The 20,468-nt window shown below is 42.1% G+C and overlaps 1 protein-coding gene across 1 annotated transcript in view; it reads left to right on the top strand.

The window, feature by feature from the left end:
* LOC126249622 (melanopsin-like) overlaps positions 1-20,468 on the top strand; it is a 191,668-nt gene that overhangs the window by 132,330 nt on the left and 38,870 nt on the right. The window lies entirely within an intron of this gene.

Here is a 20,468-nt window from a genome sequence, read left to right as displayed (position 1 = left end):
CACCAGATGTAAGTTTTGTCATGGCTTACTCTCTCAAGGCTACCAGTACTTCTGACGGAATATCGCCTACTATCGGGGCCAGATTTCGCCTTAGATCTTTCAGTGCTCTGTCAAATTCTCCTCGCAGTATTATATCTACAATCTCATGTCTATCTACGTCCACTTCCCTTTCTATGATACTGCCTTGAAGCTTATCTCCCTTGTTTATACATTCTATATGCTCCCTGCACTTTTCAGCTTTCCCTTCTTTGCTTAAGACTGGATTCCGATCTGAGCCCTTGATATTTATACAGCTGCTTCTCTTTTTCCAAAGGCCACTTTTATTTTTCTGTAAGCGGTATATATATGTCCCCTGATGAAATATGCTTCTTAAACCTTGCACTACTCCTCTAGTCACTCTTGCTTAGCCATTTGCTTCTTCTTGTCAATTTCATTTTTTAAATGTTTGTATTCCCTTTCAGCTGCTTCATTTGCTGCATTTTTATATTTTCTCCTTCGCGTAATTGAATTCAGTATGTTCTCAATGGATTTCCTTTAGGCCGTGTCTTTTTAGCTATTTGTCCATCTGCTGCATTCACTGTTTCATTTCTTAAAGCTACCCATTCGTTTTCTACTGTATTTCTTTCCCCTGCGATAGTCAAACGTTGGTTAATGCTGCCGCTGAAACTCTCAGAAATCTCTGGTTCTTCCAAATTATCCAGGTCCCATCTCCTTAATGTTCTACTTTTCTGAAATTTCTTCAATTTAACCGTCGTCAGAGACCACATCTGCCCCTGAGAACGTTTTACAGTTTAAAACCTGGTTCCTAAATCTCTGTCCTACCATTATATAATTAATTTGAAACCTTACGGTGTCTCCAGGTCTCTTCCACATGTACAGCCTTCTTTTATGACCTTTATATCAAGTGTCAGCAATGATTACATTATGCTCTGTGCAAAAATCTACCTAGCGGTTTCCTGTTTGATTTCTTTCTCCCGGTCCATGTTCACCTACTATGTTTGCCGGCCGTGGTGGCCAAGCGGTTAAAGGCGCTACAGTCTGGAACCACGCGGCCGCTACGGTCGCAGGTTCGAATCCTGCCTCGGGCATGGATGTGTGTGATGTCCTTAGGTTAGTTAGGTTTAAATAGTTCTAAGTTCTAGGGGACTGATGACCTTAGAAGTTAAGTCCCATAGTGCTCAGAGCCATTTGAACCATTTTCACCTACTATGTTTCTTCCGCTTCCTTCTTCTACTATGGAATTTTAGTCCACTACCATTAATAAATTTTTGTCTCCCTTAAGTGTCTGAATAATTTCTTTCATCTCACCATACATTTCTTCAATCTCTTCATCATCTATGGAGCTAGCTGCAATATAAACTTGTACTACTGTCGTGGTTTCGTATCTATCTTGGCTACAATTATTGCGTTCGTAATGCTGTTTACAGTAGTTTACCCAGACTCCGATTTTCTTATTCATCGTTAAACGTACTCCTGCGTTACCCCTATTTGATTTTGTGCTTATAATCCTGTATTCAGCTGACCAGAAGCCCTGTTCCTCCCGCCACTGTACTTCACTAATTCTCAGAATACCTAACTTCAAGGGATAGATTTCCTTTTTTTAAGTTTTATAACCTACCTGCCCGATTAAGCGATCTAACATTACATGCACCGATCCGTAGAATGCAAGTTTTGTACCTCGGGGTAACGACATCCTCCTGCGTAGTCCCCGCCAGGAGATCCGAGTAGGGGACTATTTTACCTCCGGAATATTTTCCTCAAGAGGATGCCCTCGTCATATAACCATACAGGAGAGTTGCTTGCCCTCGGGCGGTAGTTTCCCTTGGTTTCAGCCGTTCGCAGTACCATCACAGCAAGGCCATTTTCGTTGAAATTACGGGGATGTATCAGTCAATCCTCCACACTGTTGCCCCTGCACCTACTGCAAAGGCTGCTATCCCCTCTTCAGGAACCTAAGGAGTTTCTAATGATTTTAAATCCTACATTCATTACACACTACAAGTTTTCCATCTCATAGAAATGCTGTTACTATGTAGTAGATTAATAGAAATACCGTAGTTCGGACAAAAATCAGTATTATTGTCGATCAGCATAGTAAGTTGGTGACTTCATCTAAATATGAAACTGGAGTACATGGAGGAAACGAACCGAGGTTTTAACCGTCAGTTCGTAACATAGAGATGTCCGAGAAAGAATGGTCAGTGTTCCGGAATATGACGTGCACGAAACAAAAAAAATGTCAAGTGAACATGAGCTCTAAAATGCATACCCGAAGAGCTATGACCACTTTTGCAGTAGGAGAAGTGTGTTCCACAGGACTGAAGACCAACAAGTGCTCGTAGTACTTAACATATGCACTTTAGAGTCCATGTTTACCACAGTTTTTTCGCAAAATATGGAAAGCAGAGGGCTTACTGCAGAAGAGTTTTTTTCTCAGTCTAGAAGATGAACAAGTGGTCATAGCTCTTGAGATACGATTTTTAGAGCGCATCTTTACCGGACGTTTTTGCTTCGAATGATCGTTCTGCTTATATTCGTGAATATTGAACACATCTCCCGGGACACCCTATATATAATTTATCGCAAATCACTTAGTTCTTTGGGAGTCCACTATGTTTGTTTCCCCGTTCTTATGTGGCTGTCTGGGAGTGATTTGTGTGTGGGAAAGAAGAAAGTTGTAAAGTGACATTTCTGTTTGAAAAATCTGTAAGCGTTCGTAATTTTCTCTCAGCGTTTTTGTCTGCGTATCGTGTGTGCCCGCAATTGATTTGAGATATGCACAACGAAGACCCGATGATGTACGATGGCTGTGAGTCTACATGAATGTTAAAAAGGTTTGTACTTTTCTTTCGAAACGTCGTCTTCTTTAAGTTGCGTTGTGTTTTCCAGGTGCTTTGATTCTGCGGAAATCTCCTTAACTCAGTTGTCTCTGTTGTTGTTCAGCAAAGTAAAAATACCTTTTTACTGGGAGACATTTGAATTTATCAGCTGGTAGCCTATCCACTACCCAGCTTGCACACGGCAACAAATTTGCTAGTATTGAGTAGTATTGTTGCGGAGCAAATTTCACAAACGTCTGATCTCAAGTACGTCCACGTTACAAGTGCATTTTGCTTCAGAAAAGCTTGAGGTCTTTGGAATGAGTCCAGCGTCAACTGGTTGCTTACAATATTAGTTTCGGGTACAAATGTTAAGTAGGATTTACAGTAAGCGTGAAGTTTAGTATACGTACTAACTTGTTTCGTACATAAATCGAATATTAGAGTATTGGTGCTTAAATACGCAGATATGGTTTTACAAACTCTTTCGTAAGCAGTGCACGTATTTTGACTAGAGCACTGTGTTCTGGGTGTTGTTGTCAAGATAAATATTTTATCACATGTTCCTGAAACCTCCGTTGAATTTCGTGTTATCTAATTAATTTGACAGTATAAAAGCATCCGTGAAATTCCGAATACGTCAAAAGTGTTATTCAGTTATTTACGAGAAAATAAAATTCGTAATTATGTCGAATAATCCTCAGTTTAGCAAATTTGTAGAAAGTGAGAGTTTTAACCGGTTCTGAGTCACCTGAGCTTTATAATGGAATATAAACTGCACCAAAAGTAATTAGTTAATGATTTATGAGTTTTCTTAAGTTTTTATCACTTGAAATTAAATGTTGCTCATATGTTTTGGTGGCTGTGAAGGTTGCTTACAAGTTTGGTATAACAGAGACCAGGTTGCACATAATTAAATTTTGCTATCAGTTTTATTATGTAATTTCAATCATGGCAGGAATTTTGGCTTATGACTAAAATAATGCCATTATACCAAAAGGATTACCTCATGTGGCCATTTCCGAACAATACTGAGAATATTATTATTGAAGGTACGTAAGTTTTCTTTCTTAAATAGTGCAAACTTGCTGATACCACTTCTAACAAGATTAGTTGTTCAGTTACCGGGTTGAGTATCAAGTGCAGGGATTTATACCATACGAAATGCATTACAAGATCCGGCGAGTAGTTTCTCAGGGCAAAGGTAAGTTCACACCACTTCCAGTAAGACCGTTCATTGTGGATGCTCGATTTACGTGTGCTTATCATATTAGTCTTAGAAAAGCAGAGTTTCTTTATAGTGTGAACACATTACTTAGATACAAAGAATCATGATGACTTTGACAATTTAGTTTCTCATTACCAGAAGGAAACAGTGCCTCTTCGTAGTATCACCCGATATTACGCTATAATTTGATCCTTTCAGACTTCCCTTCCTAAGAGCTGGTAGTTTCGAAGGTAATAGCAACAACGGTCGTAAATTGTAGATGATTACCCGCTATCGATATTACGATAAGCAACGCAGCAACAGCTTTCGATGAGCCAAGTTCTCCCACAATCTCGACCGTCAGGCTGTTTATGGTGGTACAAAAATTTCATATTTTCCCGTCATATTTCATTGACAGCTCATTACCCAAGTGCATACCTTCAGCGTGTCACTAAACTTTCTCATAACTGTATGGCAATAATCTATGTTATAAAATTCGTAGTGAGCTTTAGGGCAATACGTTCTATAAAACGATTTGTAACATAGGAACATGGAGACTACTTGAACATTGCTTCATGAATTCCAAATTTAGTTACGTTTGATGTCACCAAATATCTCGATCAAACAATAGTAGTAACTCGAGAAAATGATTGCATTACGCCAGAAAGGATGTAGAGTTCCACGCACTGCAGACATGGCGGACATTACAGATGGTGTATTACCATTATTGGATACAGTCGTTGATGTTATCATCACGATTATGTGTAAGAGCAGCTAAGGTTCACAGGTTCATAGCTGATTGTGTTGATAATAAAACAAAATTATACAAATGAAGTTATAAAATTACAAAATCATTCCAGAAGCAGTCATGATCTCTGACCATAGTTTGTTCGCTGTGAACTGAAGAATTAAAACTGAAACACCTAAATCCAAACAAGGCAACTACAGCAGACGATATCACCCGAAGTTATTAAAATCTGTGGGGGTACAGATACCACGAGAAAACTATTCCATCTGGTATGAAAAATACATGAGAGAGGTGAAATACACCCAAACAGAGTTCAGGGAGAATGTAATAATTTGAATTCGGAAGAAAGCAATAGCTGATATCGTGACTAAAGGGGAACCAACACTTTAATACGTTATTGTTGCAAAATACTGTCACAGAAAGTTTATAGAAGAATGAAGAACATCGCGAAAGTTTGGTTTGTATTCGATATAAACCTAGGAAAACGAAAGGCGACACTGACGCTATGATTTAGCTTAAATAAAGGAAGACCTATTGTTACACTACTGATATTTTCAAATATAATTTTAACAATGTTGAGGCTCTGAGCACTATGGGACTCAACATCTTAGGTCATAAGTCCCCTAGAACTTAGAACTACTTAAACCTAACTAACCTAAGGACATCACACACACCCATGCCCGAGGCAGGATTCGAACCTGCGACCGTAGCAGTCCCGGGGTTCCGGACTGCAGCGCCTAGAACCGCATGACCACCGCGGCCGGCTTAACAATGTTGACTGCAATACACTCTCTATAAATCTTAAGGCACCTGGACCAAAACATTGGAAGCGAAAGATTTTCTAGTACTTTACAGAAATCACATCGCAGTTAGAAAAGTCGAGGGTCATGAAAAAGATATGGCAGTAGAGAAGTAAGTGAACAAGTATTTTCACCTATTACTGATATTCTATCGATACGCTACACAAGCAGTAAGGGACATTTAGAATTTATAAACATAATTAAAGCTCAGTCAAAATAAATAAAATCTTTTAGGTTCATCGATGATACTGCAGTTTCAACAGAGACGGCTAAAGTCTTGTAATATTAGTTGAACCCATTGGACAGTGTCCTGAAAAGAGAATATAATTTGAATACCAGTATCAGTGAAGAGAAGGATAACTTAATTTATTCGAATTAAATCAGACGATACTGAGGAAATTAGAGTGGAATTTTAGACTGAGAATTTGAGAAAGTAGTAGATGAGTTTTCTATTTTTTGAGCAAAAGAGCTGATGATGGAAGATGTGGAGAGCGGTTAAAATGCACCTAGCAATAGCAAGAAAAGTAACTCTGAAGAGAAAATTGTCAACATTGAATATAAATTTAAATGACAGATTTTTAAAGGGGATGGTCGGGAGCATAGCTTTGTACGGATGTAAAACGTCTACATGAAGCAGATCACACTAGACACTTTTGAAATGTGATGCTACAGCAGGGTGATGAAAGTTAGGTGAGGAGACGGAATAAATATGCTAACGAGGAGGTACAAACTCGATCTGAGGAAAAACCAAATTAATGACACGACATGACAAAAAAAGTGATTGTGTGGTAGGACACATAATGATGCTTCACGGACTCGACTATTTTGTAATGGTGGGAAGTTGGTTGGTTTGTTGATTTGGGGGAGGGTATCAAGCAGCAAGGTCATAGGCCCCGTCGGATTAGGGAAGGATGGAGAAGGAAGTAGGCCGTGCCCTCTCGAAGGAATCATTGCCTGAAGCGATTTAGGGAAATCACGGAAAACCTAAGTCAGGATGGCCTAAAACTGGAGAAGGAGACCAATGCTTGATCACAGTAAGTAGGTCAAAATGGAAATACACTTTGTGATCAAAAGTATCCAGATCTAAGTCAGCATGGCCTAAAACTGGAGGAGACCAACGCTTGATCACAGTAAGTAGGTCAAAATGGATATACATTATGTGATGAAAAGTATCCGGACATAATCAGCTCCAAGCATTCACCGCAGGACACAAAGATATTGAGCATCTTTGGTCGGAATTAAAACGTATTGTCCACCACGTGCTAGAAAAATATGTGCCTAGCAAAAATATAGGGGAGGGAAAGGATCCACCTTGGTTCAACAAACTGTATTATGAAGTTGAGGAGAAAGCAGAGAATTTTGCACAGTCGTTTTAAACGTAGTCACTGCCCCACTGACAAACACAAATTATGCGAAATGAAAGCAGCTGTCAAAAGGACAATGAGAGATTCTTTCAACGAATTTGAAAGCAATATTTTATCTGCAGATTCTAAAAATAACCCCCGAAAATTTTGTACGTACGTAAAATCAATGAACGCTACAAATAATTAAATACCTTCTCTTGCTGACAGTACGGGTAATGCAACGGATGATGATAAACAGAAGGCCGAAATTCTAAATCTAGTTTCCAAAAACTCGTTTATGGTAGAGGACAACTGCACCATTCCCCCTTTCAATTATCTAACGAATTCAAGGATGGCTGACATAGTGTTTATTGTATCTGGGATTGTAAAACAGGTAAGATCCTTAAACGCCAGAAAGGCATCTGGCCCAGACGGTATCCCCGTAAGATTTTACGTTGACTATGCTACAGATACAGCACCATTCTTATCCATCATCTATCAGAGATCATTTGAACAGCGGAGAATTCCACAGGACTGTAAGAAGGCCCAGGTCATATCAATCTATAAAAAGGGTAGGAAATCGGATGCACATAATTACCGACCAATTTCACTGACATCGATTTTTTGTAGAATCATGGAACATATTTTGTGTTAAGACGCAATAAGCTTTCTAGACTCTGTGAAGCTCATCTGCAGAAACCAGCACGGTTTTAAGGAAACAGCGGTCATACGAGACACAGCTGGCCCTCTTTGTGCATGATATACAACAGGCTCTAGATACAGGCTCCCAGGTTGAAGCCATATTCCTCGACTTTCGAAAGACGTTCGACTCAGTTCCGCACTGTCGCTTGCTCCAGAAAGTGCGCGCTTACGGTCTATCCGATGACATATTCGCTTGAATAGAAAGTTTTCTAACAGATAGAGAGCAGTATTTCGTCTTTAATGGGGAGACTTTAACAGAAACAAGTGTAACATCAGGTGTGCCCCAGGACAGCGTAACAGGTCCGCTGCTTTTTACGATTTACATAAACGAGCTGGTTGATGGTTTGGCAGCGGCATTAAACTGTTTGCCGATGATGTTGTAGTGTACAAGAAACTAGTATCACGCGGAAGTTGTGAACAAATCAATGAGGATTTGCAGAAAATAAACGCGTGGTGTAATGACTGGCACTTACCACTCAATATAAGTAAGTGTAACCTACTGCGTATAACAAAGCGAAAATCCCCATTAATGCCCAGTCTTTGGAAGCGGTAACATGCGTCAAGTATCTGGGTGTGACTATTCGAAATGATTTCAAATGGAATGATCAGATTACACAAGTAACGGGTAAGGCGAACTCTAGATTGCCATTTATTGGTAGAATACTGAAGTGATGCAGTCTTTCAACAAAGGAAATTGCTTAAATACTTCACTTCGGCCAGTCTTAGAGTATTGTTCGTTTTTATGGGACCCCCACCAGTTGGGTCTGATTCAAGAGGTTGAGAAGGTCCAAAGAAGAGCGGCAAGATTCGTGACTGTTACATTTAGCCATTGCGAGAGCGTTAAAAATCTCATAGAAAGTTTGAAGTGGGACACACTTGCAGATAGACGACGCACTAAACGGAGGGAGCTGGTCACTAAATTCCAAACTCCGATCTATGCCGAGGATGTAGAGCATATATTATTACCATCAAGTTTCATTCCGCGCAATGATCACCATTCGAAGATAAGGGAAATTAGAGCTCGTACTGAGGCGTTCAGATAGTCGTTTTTCCTTCGCACGATCCACGAGTGGAACAGAGGGGTCAGGGGAGGGGGGAAATATGACTTTTGCGCGAATAGTGCCCTCCACCACACACCGCTTATTGCCTAGAGGGGTATAAATGTAGATACGAAGATGTAGACACCTGGCTGAAAATCACTTACAAGTTCGTGGCGCCCTCCATCGGTAATGCTGGAATTCAATATGGTGTTAGCCTCCCTTTAGCCTTGATGAATGCTTCCACTCTCGCAGACATACGTTCAATCAGGTGCTGGATGTTTTCTTGCGGAATGGCAGCCCATTCTTCACGGAATGCTGCACTGAGGAAAGGTATCGATATCGGTCAGTGAGGCCTGGCACGAAGTCGGCGTTCCAAAATATCCCAAATGTGTTCTATATGATTAAGGTCTGGACTCTGTGCAGGCCAGTCCATTACAGGGATGTTATTGTCTTGTAACCGCTCCGCCACAGGCTGTGCGTTATGAACAGGTGCAATCGCCATCTCTGAATTGATGTTCAACAGTGGGATGCAAGAACGTGCTTATAACATCACTGTAGGCCTGTGCTGTGGTAGTGCCACGCAAAACGACAAGGGGTTAGCCCCTCCATGAGAAACACGACCACACCATAACACCACCACATCCGAATCTTTCTGTGGTCACTACACACGCTGGCAGATGACATTCACTGGGCATTCGCCATACCCACACCCTGCCATCGGATCGCCATATTGTGTACCGTGATACGCGATTACAAACATTGTTTTTCCACTGTTCAATCGTCCAATGTTTACTCTCCTTACACCAAGCGTGGCGTCGTTTGGCATTTACCGGTGTTGCGTGTGGCTTATGAGCAGCTGCTCGACCATGAAATCCAAGTTTTCTCACCTCCTGCCAAACTGTCGTAGTACCTGCAGTGGATCCTGATACAGTTTATAATTTCTATGTGATGGTCTGGATAGATGTTTGCGTATTACACATGTCGGCGGTCTCTGTTAGTCAATAGACGAGGTCGGCCTGTATGCTTTTGTGCTGTACGTGTCCCTTCACGTTTCCACTTCACTATCACATCGGAAACCGTGGACCTAGGGATGTTTAGAAGTGTGGATATCTCGCGTACAGACGTATGACACAAGTGACACCCAATTATTTGATCAGGTACGAAGTCTGTGAATTCCGCGGATCGCCCCAATCTGCTCTCTCATGATGTCTAATGATTACTAAGGTCGCTGATATGGAGTACCTGGCAATAAGTGGTAGCACAGTGCACCTAATATGAAAAACGTATTTTTTTTGAGGATGTCCGGTTACTTTTGATCACATAGTCTATGTTACAGAAGTTATACAGGGCGAAGTGAAATTCGCGCACTCGGACTTCGCGGCGCGCCTTCTCACATGGCAGCGATAAAATATGTCTCTCACAAAATTTTGTTCCGCGAGTACATCCATCAGGAAAAGGACGTTAAAGAGTAGCAATCTGGTAACACAGTAACCACATTTATGGTAACTCCTCTCTTAGCAGTAACCACATGTACAGTAACGCTCTCTGTTAGCACATATAAGTCGTACAGTACATTTGGTGCAGTTGATAGAGTTTTGGGTTAGCATGCAGGAGGTCGAGGGTTCGATAATGGGTTGGGACGCATTTTTTTTAATTGCTAATTTCATTCTGACATTTGATACTGTAATATTAACCGTTTCTTCGGTCGCATGTATCCTAACTTTACAAAATTTTGTAATGCTTGAAATAACAAACACGTTGTTTGACAAATAAGAAGTAGACAGTTGAAACAAATGATCTGTCATAGGACAGAATAACTACAAAAACAATATCAGTTTCGAGATGCTGAAGATGATAGCACAGTACAATAACACAGCATCTACTTGTCATTTATAGTACATATAATATGAGCGCTCAGATGCCGCACTTAGCAATCAGTGACAATAATACTGTCCATATTACTGACCGCATGACCTTCACAATAGAATACGTTGTCCTCAGAACAAAAAGTGCTCAAAGCGACCTTCCTGCAAGTCCAAAGATTGCGCAACCCGCCTGATCACACAGCTCTGGACCTTGCAGCAAAGCTCCGTCCACAGTAGCACGAGCAGCATGAACACGAGCTACCAATATTCCACATTATTCAGCGGAGTAGAGTATCTGTGCTCCTTCAGGTGCCCCCAAAGGAAGAAATCCAGTGGATTTAGGTCAGGTGCCACGTCCGAACCGTTTCCCTGGAAATTTTCTGTCCAAATACTGTCGCACATTAATTCTAGAGTGTAGAGATGCACCATCATGTTGGAACCATATCCTCTGCTGAACATGTAGTGAAAATCTTCCAGCGCATCAGGCAGATAGTTTTAGCGGAATGCATGACACCTTCGTGCAGTCAACTGGTTAGGCAACATGTAGGAGCCGAAACAACTGTCGCCCAATATCCCGGCCGAAACGTTGATACCAAAGCGAACTTCATATGCACGTCTGCAGGTGCCATGCGGGTTAACCTAACACCAATGGTGGGCATTGTGCATGTTGAAGACACCTTTACAAGTGTACGCTGCCTCATCCGACGTAATTATGGAGTCCACGAAGTCGTCGTTGGCTTCCTGTTGTTGTTGGAACCATTCACAGAATTGTATCTGCTGACGGCGACCTGCAGGATGCCGGTGTTGCATAAAAGCATAATGATAGTGGTGCAGACCATGCTCGTGCAGCACGCAGCTGCCTCGCTGCGCTACCTGTACTTCGCTGAGGTTCTTGGTGTATGACCTCCAGAGTATCTTCCTCAGTAGCCTGAGTACGGCGAGTCAATGGACATACTCTGTCCTCTATCACGTGATGGTGGAAGGAGAGCAGCTCCAGACGATGAAACACATTTTTATCTGGACGGCGTCGACAAGGATATCTGGCCGCATATTCACGAGTGGCAGTACCAGAAAGGTTATCAGATGCACTGAGGACCAATAGCATACACACATATTCATCGTTTGTGTATGCCAAACGGCTGCCAAACTGGTTTAGAGGTTTACAATGAGAAAATTCGATACTTGTACGCATGCACATTGGAGTCTGTCACGGGGGCCTCACTCTGTTCGCAACTAGTTCCTGTCTGGTGAACAGCGCGTACAGTATAAACACGCATTCAGTCCTGCGCGCTGTTCCACCTAAAGCGCATTACCCCTCTGACAGATATACACTCCTGGAAATGGAAAAAAGAACACATTGACACCGGTGTGTCAGACCCACCATACTTGCTCCGGACACTGCGAGAGGGCTGTACAAGCAATGATCACACGCACGGCACAGCGGACACACCAGCAACCGCGGTGTTGGCCGTCGAATGGCGCTAGCTGTGCAGCATTTGTGCACCGCCGCCGTCAGTGTCAGCCAGTTTGCCGTGGCATACGGAGCTCCATCGCAGTCTTTAACACTGGTAGCATGCCGCGACAGCGTGGACGTGAACCGTATGTGCAGTTGACGGACTTTGAGCGAGGGCGTATAGTGGGCATGCGGGAGGCCGGGTGGACGTACCGCCGAATTGCTCAACACGTGGGGCGTGAGGTCTCCACAGTACATCGATGTTGTCACCAGGGGTCGGCGCAAGGTGCACGTGCCCGTCGACCTGGGACCGGACCGCAGCGACGCACGGATGCACGCCAAGACCGTAGGATACTACGCAGTGCCGTAGGGGACCGCACCGCCACTTCCCAGCAAATTAGGGACACTGTTGCTCCTGGAGTATCGGCGAGGACCATTCGCAACCGTCTCCATGAAGCTGGGCTACGGTCCCGCACACCGTTAGGCCGTCTTCCGCTCACGCCCCAACATCGTGCAGCCCGCCTCCAGTGGTGTCGCGACAGGCGTGAATGGAGGGACGAATGGAGACGTGTCGTCTTCAGCGATGAGAGTCGCTTCTGCCTTGGTGCCAATGATGGTCGTATGCGTGTTTGGCGCCGTGCAGGTGAGCGCCACAATCAGGACTGCATACGACCGAGGCACACAGGGCCAACACCCGGCATCATGGTGTGGGGAGCGATCTCCTACACTGGCCGTACACCACTGGTGATCGTCGAGGGGACACTGAATAGTGCACGGTACATCCAAACCGTCGTCGAACCCATCGTTCTACCATTCCTAGACCGGCAAGGGAACTTGCTGTTCCAACAGGACAATGCACGTCCGCATGTATCCCGTGCCACCCAACGTGCTCTAGAAGGTGTAAGTCAACTACCCTGGCCAGCAAGATCTCCGGATCTGTCCCCCATTGAGCATGTTTGGGACTGGATGAAGCGTCGTCTCACGCGGTCTGCACGTCCAGCACGAACGCTGGTCCAACTGAGGCGCCAGGTGGAAATGGCATGGCAAGCCGTTCCACAGGACTACATCCAGCATCTCTACGATCGTCTCCATGGGAGAATAGCAGCCTGCATTGCTGCGAAAGGTGGATATACACTGTACTAGTGCCGACATTGAGCATGCTCTGTTGCCTGTGTGTATGTGCCTGTGGTTCTGTCAGTGTGATCATGTGATGTATCTGACCCCAGGAATGTGTCAATAAAGTTTCCGCTTCCTGGGACAATGAATTCACGGTGTTCTTATTTCAATTTCCAGGAGTGTAGTTCTGCAAGATTCATTCCGACACCGCTAATTGCGAAATGTTCGGTTTCGGATTACACTGTTTCCTTAACGGTAACAGACGTGATGTTTCCACAATCCCATCGATAGAATAATAATAATAATAATAATAATGCATTGAGATACGTACTAAACAGCATACAGCATGCGGTTACCAGACTCAATGTTGCAAGATATATTTAGTGGTACCACGGTAATAACACATTCAATCAGTAACCGAGTTTGGACATTATTCGCAAAGCACGTTGTTAGTCCTACTTGTAAGACCGTAATTAAACTTAATGGACCTGAGCGAGGCAAGAACAATAGTTTGTACTAATCCATGGGACCATTGGACTAGGGTCCAATGAAAACAGGTTTCACATCTAGTAGATGAACTGGTGCGAATGAATTTACGCCCACGACATGGAAAGGTCTTCTTTCAAATCTGACCAGTCTTCCATTTCTACGACTGTAGTTTGTAAGTGCAAGTGTTTTCTACAGGACCCGCTGCAATCGCTGTTCACAATTAAAATGCCGGATACCGTATCACCTCGACTACATTTACCAAATCAGAAGCATATGCCTGAACCCAGCATCGAACCACCGACCTCCTGCATGCTAACCCAAAACTCTATCCACTGCACCAACTGTGCAAGCCGACTAGTATGTACTGACACAGGTAGTTACCAAACATGTGGTTACAGTGTTGCCAGATTACCACTCTTTAGCGTCCTTTCTCTGCCGGATGCACTCGCCGGCCGAAATTTTGTGAGAGACATTTTCTTATTGCTGGTTTGTGAGGAGTCGCACTGCGAAGCTCGAGTGCGCGAATTTCGCTTCAGCCTGTATAGAGCTGAAAAGGATTGCACAGAATACAATAATGTGGAGGACTATATCAAATGCATCTGCGGGCTGAAGGTCACATCAACAGTGTTGGCAGTTCTGCATTATAAGTACAGTAACAAATTTTTTTATTTTATTATTCACTTTATGATGTATGAGCATTGCACCGACTATAAATTATCTGTTAGCATTCCATTAATGCTGCTTTTTATCTGATGTCATACGACTTCCATTCAATCATACTCATTATCTAAGATCATGAATTTCACGCCTAAAGATTATAGAATAATGTCCTGAGACATTCTGCTCTAAATGTCGTTGCTGATTTGATAGATGACCAGTGGATCACAGAAGCCACGATATCTATTGCCTTATGTCACGTTGAACAGCACAGCTTTACTGGCTTTAATACAGCATAACGTGCAAGGAGACGGTGTGCTACCGACGTAATTATTGTCCACAGGCATGATGAAAAACTATCCAAGCATTTTAAGTCTACTGTATATAATGTGGAATACTATATTGCTGCTGATTAATTTAGCTCTTTTGTTAATTTGTTGTGGTAATAAACTAACGAAAAAACGCTGTTTAGTGCGTTCTGTACTAATACAAATAAATTCAAACTTACCTTAGTAACGTTACGAAAGGATAATGTTTAATAAAACAAAGTATCCCAAACAGTCACGAAATAGCAGGATAATTTGCTCTTTCGCCACCGATATTGTCTGTATCTACATTCAGTACAGAGTCAGTAATGTAAGGACTACCATGGGAATATGCAAATATAGCGGTAGGCGTAGATACATAACTAAATCCAGTTAACAAATCATTCAGTACCACAATTAAGTCAATACAATTTACTGAAGCAGAAAAAGCAGACATTACATCTGTATGGTGCAGAATCAGGGTAACAATATCGACAAAACTTGTGGGGAGAAGATCCATTAAGATTTCTTTGCTGATTGTTGACCTGCCTGCTACTGGCTCTTTCACAGAAGAGGTAAAATTCTTGTCTTCAGCGAGATTAGAACCGAAAACTGAAGCAGTCTTCTCCTTGAGTGGTGAACACTTTAACCCAATGTCATCATACAACAATAGAAGACATCGCTCGCATGTTGTCCCAATAATCAGTAAGACGGAGGATTTGCAGCGTGTATGCCGAAGTAAGCACAGTTTCTGCTGGAACAGGCTTCTTGGACCTATAAACGTAAGTTTCCTGCCTGTGTGTCATCCCTTAAGTGACAAACATTCAGAATATTTAATGCAAATGATAGATAAAATATCGACTGAACATAGCAGGATGATTCTGACCCACGCCAGGAAACAAATTGATGGTCACATAGTAGCCAAACATATTCTCTAATGGAGCTGATTCTCCATTGGAGTAAAGACAGCCAGAATACTTTTACTCAGCTACTGTATTTCTTCAGCTACTCTGTAACTAGGATTTAGATCTAAAGTGTAGTCACGAGTGTTATCCAGACACCCGGCTACAGCTTTGAACATCATAAGTAAAGAGCAGGGGAAATTATTTGGGCTGCTCTCCCATCCAGCAGCTGTTGTAGCATTTTTATCTTTATGCCTTAAGTGAACTCCTAACTAAAATACTCATTCACCGAAATTCCCAGGTGTTTCAAACTACCGTGGCCTCTTGGCTATAGCAACATTCGTACGAGACAGAGATTGCGATGTGGACTTTCCAAAGGTTCAGCATAAACTGATAGCTACAAAGCGAGTTTTTTCCCAGATTTCATAATATTCCTCCCTGGTGAATCAGTAGGCAAAAATGTGATTAGTAGGCATTGGTTCAAAATGGCTCTGAGTACTATGGGACTTAACTTCTGAGATCATCAGTCCCCTAGAACTTAGAACTACTTAAACCTAACTAACCTAAGGACATCACACACATCCATGCCCGAGGCAGGATTCGAACCTGCGACCGTAGTGGTCGCACGGTTCCAAACTGTAGGGCCTAGAACCGCTCGGCCACCACGGCCGGCAGTTGGCATTGCTCACCAAGTTTTTTCGTATAATGTTATAACATACTTCGCACCTCGAGATATTCCCGGAAACACAATCTCGCTGCCTTTGTAGATATGTGTGTTACAGAGGAAGACAGATTAAGCAGACAGACCTCGCTTCTCCACAACACTGTTTTGTGTCAAAAAAAAAAAAAAAAAAAAGAAATTGTAGTGAAAAATTATTTTGTAAGTAGTGCGCCATGGTAAGTAAAGCGGTAGTTGCTTGTCTCAGGAGCACTTTTAGTGCAAGACATCTCAACAATGGCTGTGGCTTTGTGGTGGGTAAGGCAGTGGCGTTATCTCCTGCATAGTATTAGATGTGCTTGCTCGCTCGTCTTACTTTTTACACGGCTGATGTATAACTGGCTCAGTATATAATATTTTCAGTTCTTCTGTGGATGTGAATACGATCTCTCGCCATCTGTTCCCATCACCTAACGCATGCTGTTTGATACAGATCAATGAATATATGGACTGTTTCCTAAACTGTGAAATGATTATTTTGCGGATATCTCTCAACTGATGGAATGTACTGATATTCAGTCTCCCACTCCAGTTTTCGACAGCCATCGTGGAAAGACGATAATCAGAATTCATCAGCTCGGTTTCTGTTTATTTCTACTCATTAAAGTCATCTGCAGGGGTATGTTAAAAATTTCAGCTGTCTTATTAATCGATAAACCTGCGGTAACAGCCTGTTTCGCTTATTCCATATCTCCTGCAGTTCATTTCCTATCCATCTGAAATATTAAAAAAAATGGGAAGATTAGTTTTTTTTTACATGATGTCGGACATATGGTTTTATTCAACAACTATGTGACGCAAAAGTAGAGCCTACTTTCGGGTCTCATTCATTCCCACTCTTCAGTCTGGGTCGCAGCATGTTAGCAGATATTTTGAATTTCTCAGTAGCTTTTTTCATCAATAAAGGTGCAGCAACAGCCTGTTATGTCTTTCTTAAATCATTTTCGCTGCATTTGCTAGTAATCTGAAACATAAAGAAAACAGGATGAGTGCCTGGTTTCATTCAGCTACAATAACTACGTGTGAAAAAGTAATGTCTTCCGATAACTTCTGTACAATCAATGGTATGACACAATTCATCTGTGATAGCACTGTTACTCGCTCAGTGACCAAACAAAAACTATTTTCCCTTTGAATTCTGGCTCTGATTCATAAGAAATTTCTCGGGAAATCCCCTCCAGATTTCGTTTTCTGATTACGCCTTGCCATTCTCGTGGTAATACAAATAAATAATGATGTTTTAAAAAACTGTTTTGAGATGTTAATTTAAAAAATTACACAGAACACTTCCTCTGCTTCGAGGGAGAGAGAGAGAGAAAGAGAGAAGCTGGAGGTTTCTACAGTCGGAAGGTAATTCCTAGCAAAAACCTGTGGGCACAGGACCCAATTTTCTGTTTCTTGTCTCAGCTGGCTTAGGTCTATCTATTTCGTCACGTTTGGTTTTCACGGGAAGCTGGCGTTACCGGTAAAGTGATTGTGCAATCCCTGATTCCGCGTACGAGGTAAGAAGTGTGTTCTGAATTGAGATGTTTGCTTGTAATCGGTTCAGTTATGATTGAGCCCTGCAGCTGTCAAAATGCCTCTCAAATACTGACTGGATGGAAGAGTATTCTTAAGATAAGACCATTCTTCTGCTAGATGCCCACCATTCGCCTTAGGTGCTCACCATTGCCCCAAGGTTTCCATTCAGTAACATCTTACGCCACCAGGCAACAACATAATAAAATATTTTATAGGGGGTATAGCTTAATGCTTAACTCCTCCAGGAAGCAACGACATTACTATACATTTTAAGAGGATGCAGTTAGAAGGATACAGTTTTTCCTTCTAGTAGCCACCATTCATCAAGTGGTAGAAAACTGTTTAAGTCCTAGTAAGGTCTAACGTCTAACGCAGTGAGCACTGGCATAACCTGAGACGTTTGATTGTTGTGATTGAATACTACAGCTTAAAACATCTCTCTACTAATTCGGTTGGACGGAAGATTTATCTTAAGTGTCAGCTGTTGAAATATTCGCAGGCAAACTGGCTTGAAAAAAAAATAATAAAATGAAATGAAACTACCAACTCTGTACTAGGAACGGGAGTTAATTTAGACCAATTCCTCAACCGGTGGAGAGATTGGGAGAACTATTCAGATAGGAGAATAAGACATACCTAGACGAAGGAGATGGGTGTAAAGTATTTAAGGAAGCAGAAGATGATGATCGTGATGGAGATGAAGCAGAAGCACGAGAGGAAGTACTGCCGGAAGCCTGGGGTATACTGTCAAAATCATTTTCAGTAAACTAATACACGTAACGTGTGATACTGTTAACAGCATTACATATGAACCAGTAGCAAGAGTGTGAGTGGTTGGTGATTCGCCGGTGAACATGATTTACTAATTCAACATGTAAGACACCCGAGAATGGGAGGATCTTATAATCTGTTGTTTAAAATTACGCTTCCTAAAACGAGTTACACAGCAAATCTTCAAAATTCTGAAGGCTGACAATACTCATTAGCAAAGCTCCTTCTCCTACAAACAAGTAAATTCCAGCAGAGGTCATCAATACATTCATATCATTAAGGGTGTATTGGTAACATTGGTCGTTCGTTATTGAGAAATGATGTTGGCATCACATGAGCGTGGGAGAGATCGTAATTCCAGCTGTGGCTAAAGGATCTCGCCATGCTTTTCCAGAGGATAAGACGAAGATCCTATTCAACAAGCATCCACTTCAAAAACGGATTCTCAGAGTCTGAAGCAGCCATGTCGAAAGGAGACACTTGAATATGATAAAAGCGAAGTATTTATTAGAGCAGAAGGTGGAAAAGAATAAGAAGAAGAAGAAGAAGAAGAAGACGATGAGGATGATAATGATGAGAAAGGTGAATATTGTAACGAAGAAGAGGAAGAGCATGATGACATTCACGACTGCAAGATGACCTGCAACAAATCACCAGCACATTTCGATCAAAATAAATTGGCGGAACCATTATTTCTCCTGCTGGATCCGAAAGTGGTAAGCAATAATTCAAAAGATAATGGAACAATATCTATTGAGGAAGAAGCTCGTGGAGCACTGATTATTGCCTAGAAGTTTACGATGACTGCCGGCAAAGTCTGGAGTGAAAGAGAGGATACGACAACTATCCACGTAAATATTGATTTTTGAATCAAACAGCAAGCACTGCATTATGGGCTTCTGCTAAACAATTAAAAATATTAGGGTAAGTACAACTAAGTGTGTGAATTGAGCCAAAGAAATAAGCACACTCAAGATGACACTTTGAAAGATAATAGACGTGCGTGATCCTATCACCAGGGAGAACGCCACAATGGCTGTTGCCATTGCTGAAACAAGAGCTCCTTTGTTGAATCATTACATGGGGGAGAATTCTCTCCTGATAATATATGTAAATACTGATGTGGTTAGTGCCCTATTTTTTCTTAATGGAGAACGTCTCCTACGGTTATCTAGAGCCTTGCAGTTGGGAAAAGAGGAAGCCTTTGCAAGTTTTAGCTGGCCTTTTCGTGTCTCCCTCGGAAAACAAACAGGTCTCTCATTTTGTTGAAATTTATCTACTTTGTGGTGAACACGTGTTTCCAGCAATGTTTCTTACGAAATCCCTGATTCAAAACACGAGACCAGAAATTACTGCTGATTGAGTTGTGATGCATAATATCAAATGTGGAAGAAAACTCGCTTAGAAGCTATTAATTGAAGATGAACCTTTAGAGACTCCATATCAAGATGTAAGCACAATAGGCAATGCTACTAATATGAATATTTTCAGTTTTCCTGTCAATTTCTGGCTATAATACATGAAAGCAGAGATTCCACGTTACAGAACTTGAGGAGTGTGGAGACCGCAATAGACGCCACCACCAAATTTGGAACAAGAGTGCTGCTTCGTGCGAAGAAATGCAAGATATCTCTACTATCAAGATTATCGACCATCAGTCGCACGGACTCAACTTCCTCAGCAGAGTTAAAATGTGCGTAATATATAGTGGAAAGCTGACCGGTGTGGCCGAGCGCTTCTAGGCGCTTCAGTCTGGAACCGCGCGACCGCTACGGTCGCAGGTTCGTATCCTGCCTTGGACATGAATTTGGTGCTGTCCTTAGGTTAGTTAGATTTAAGTAGTTCTAGGTTCTAGCGGTCTGACGACCTCAGATGTTAAGTCACATAGTGCCCAGAGCCATTTTAACCATATCGTGGAAGAGAGAATAAAAAAAACACGGTCGATTTTGAAACTACTGGTACATGATTGATTGTATATATAAAAATTTGAGTTTATGTTCAAAAAGCGTCAC

The sequence above is a fragment of the Schistocerca nitens genome, chromosome 3 (genome assembly GCF_023898315.1).
Source record: "Schistocerca nitens isolate TAMUIC-IGC-003100 chromosome 3, iqSchNite1.1, whole genome shotgun sequence".
In the NCBI taxonomy this organism is placed as follows: domain Eukaryota; kingdom Metazoa; phylum Arthropoda; class Insecta; order Orthoptera; family Acrididae; genus Schistocerca; species Schistocerca nitens.
This window is presented reverse-complemented; position numbering and strand designations above follow the sequence as displayed.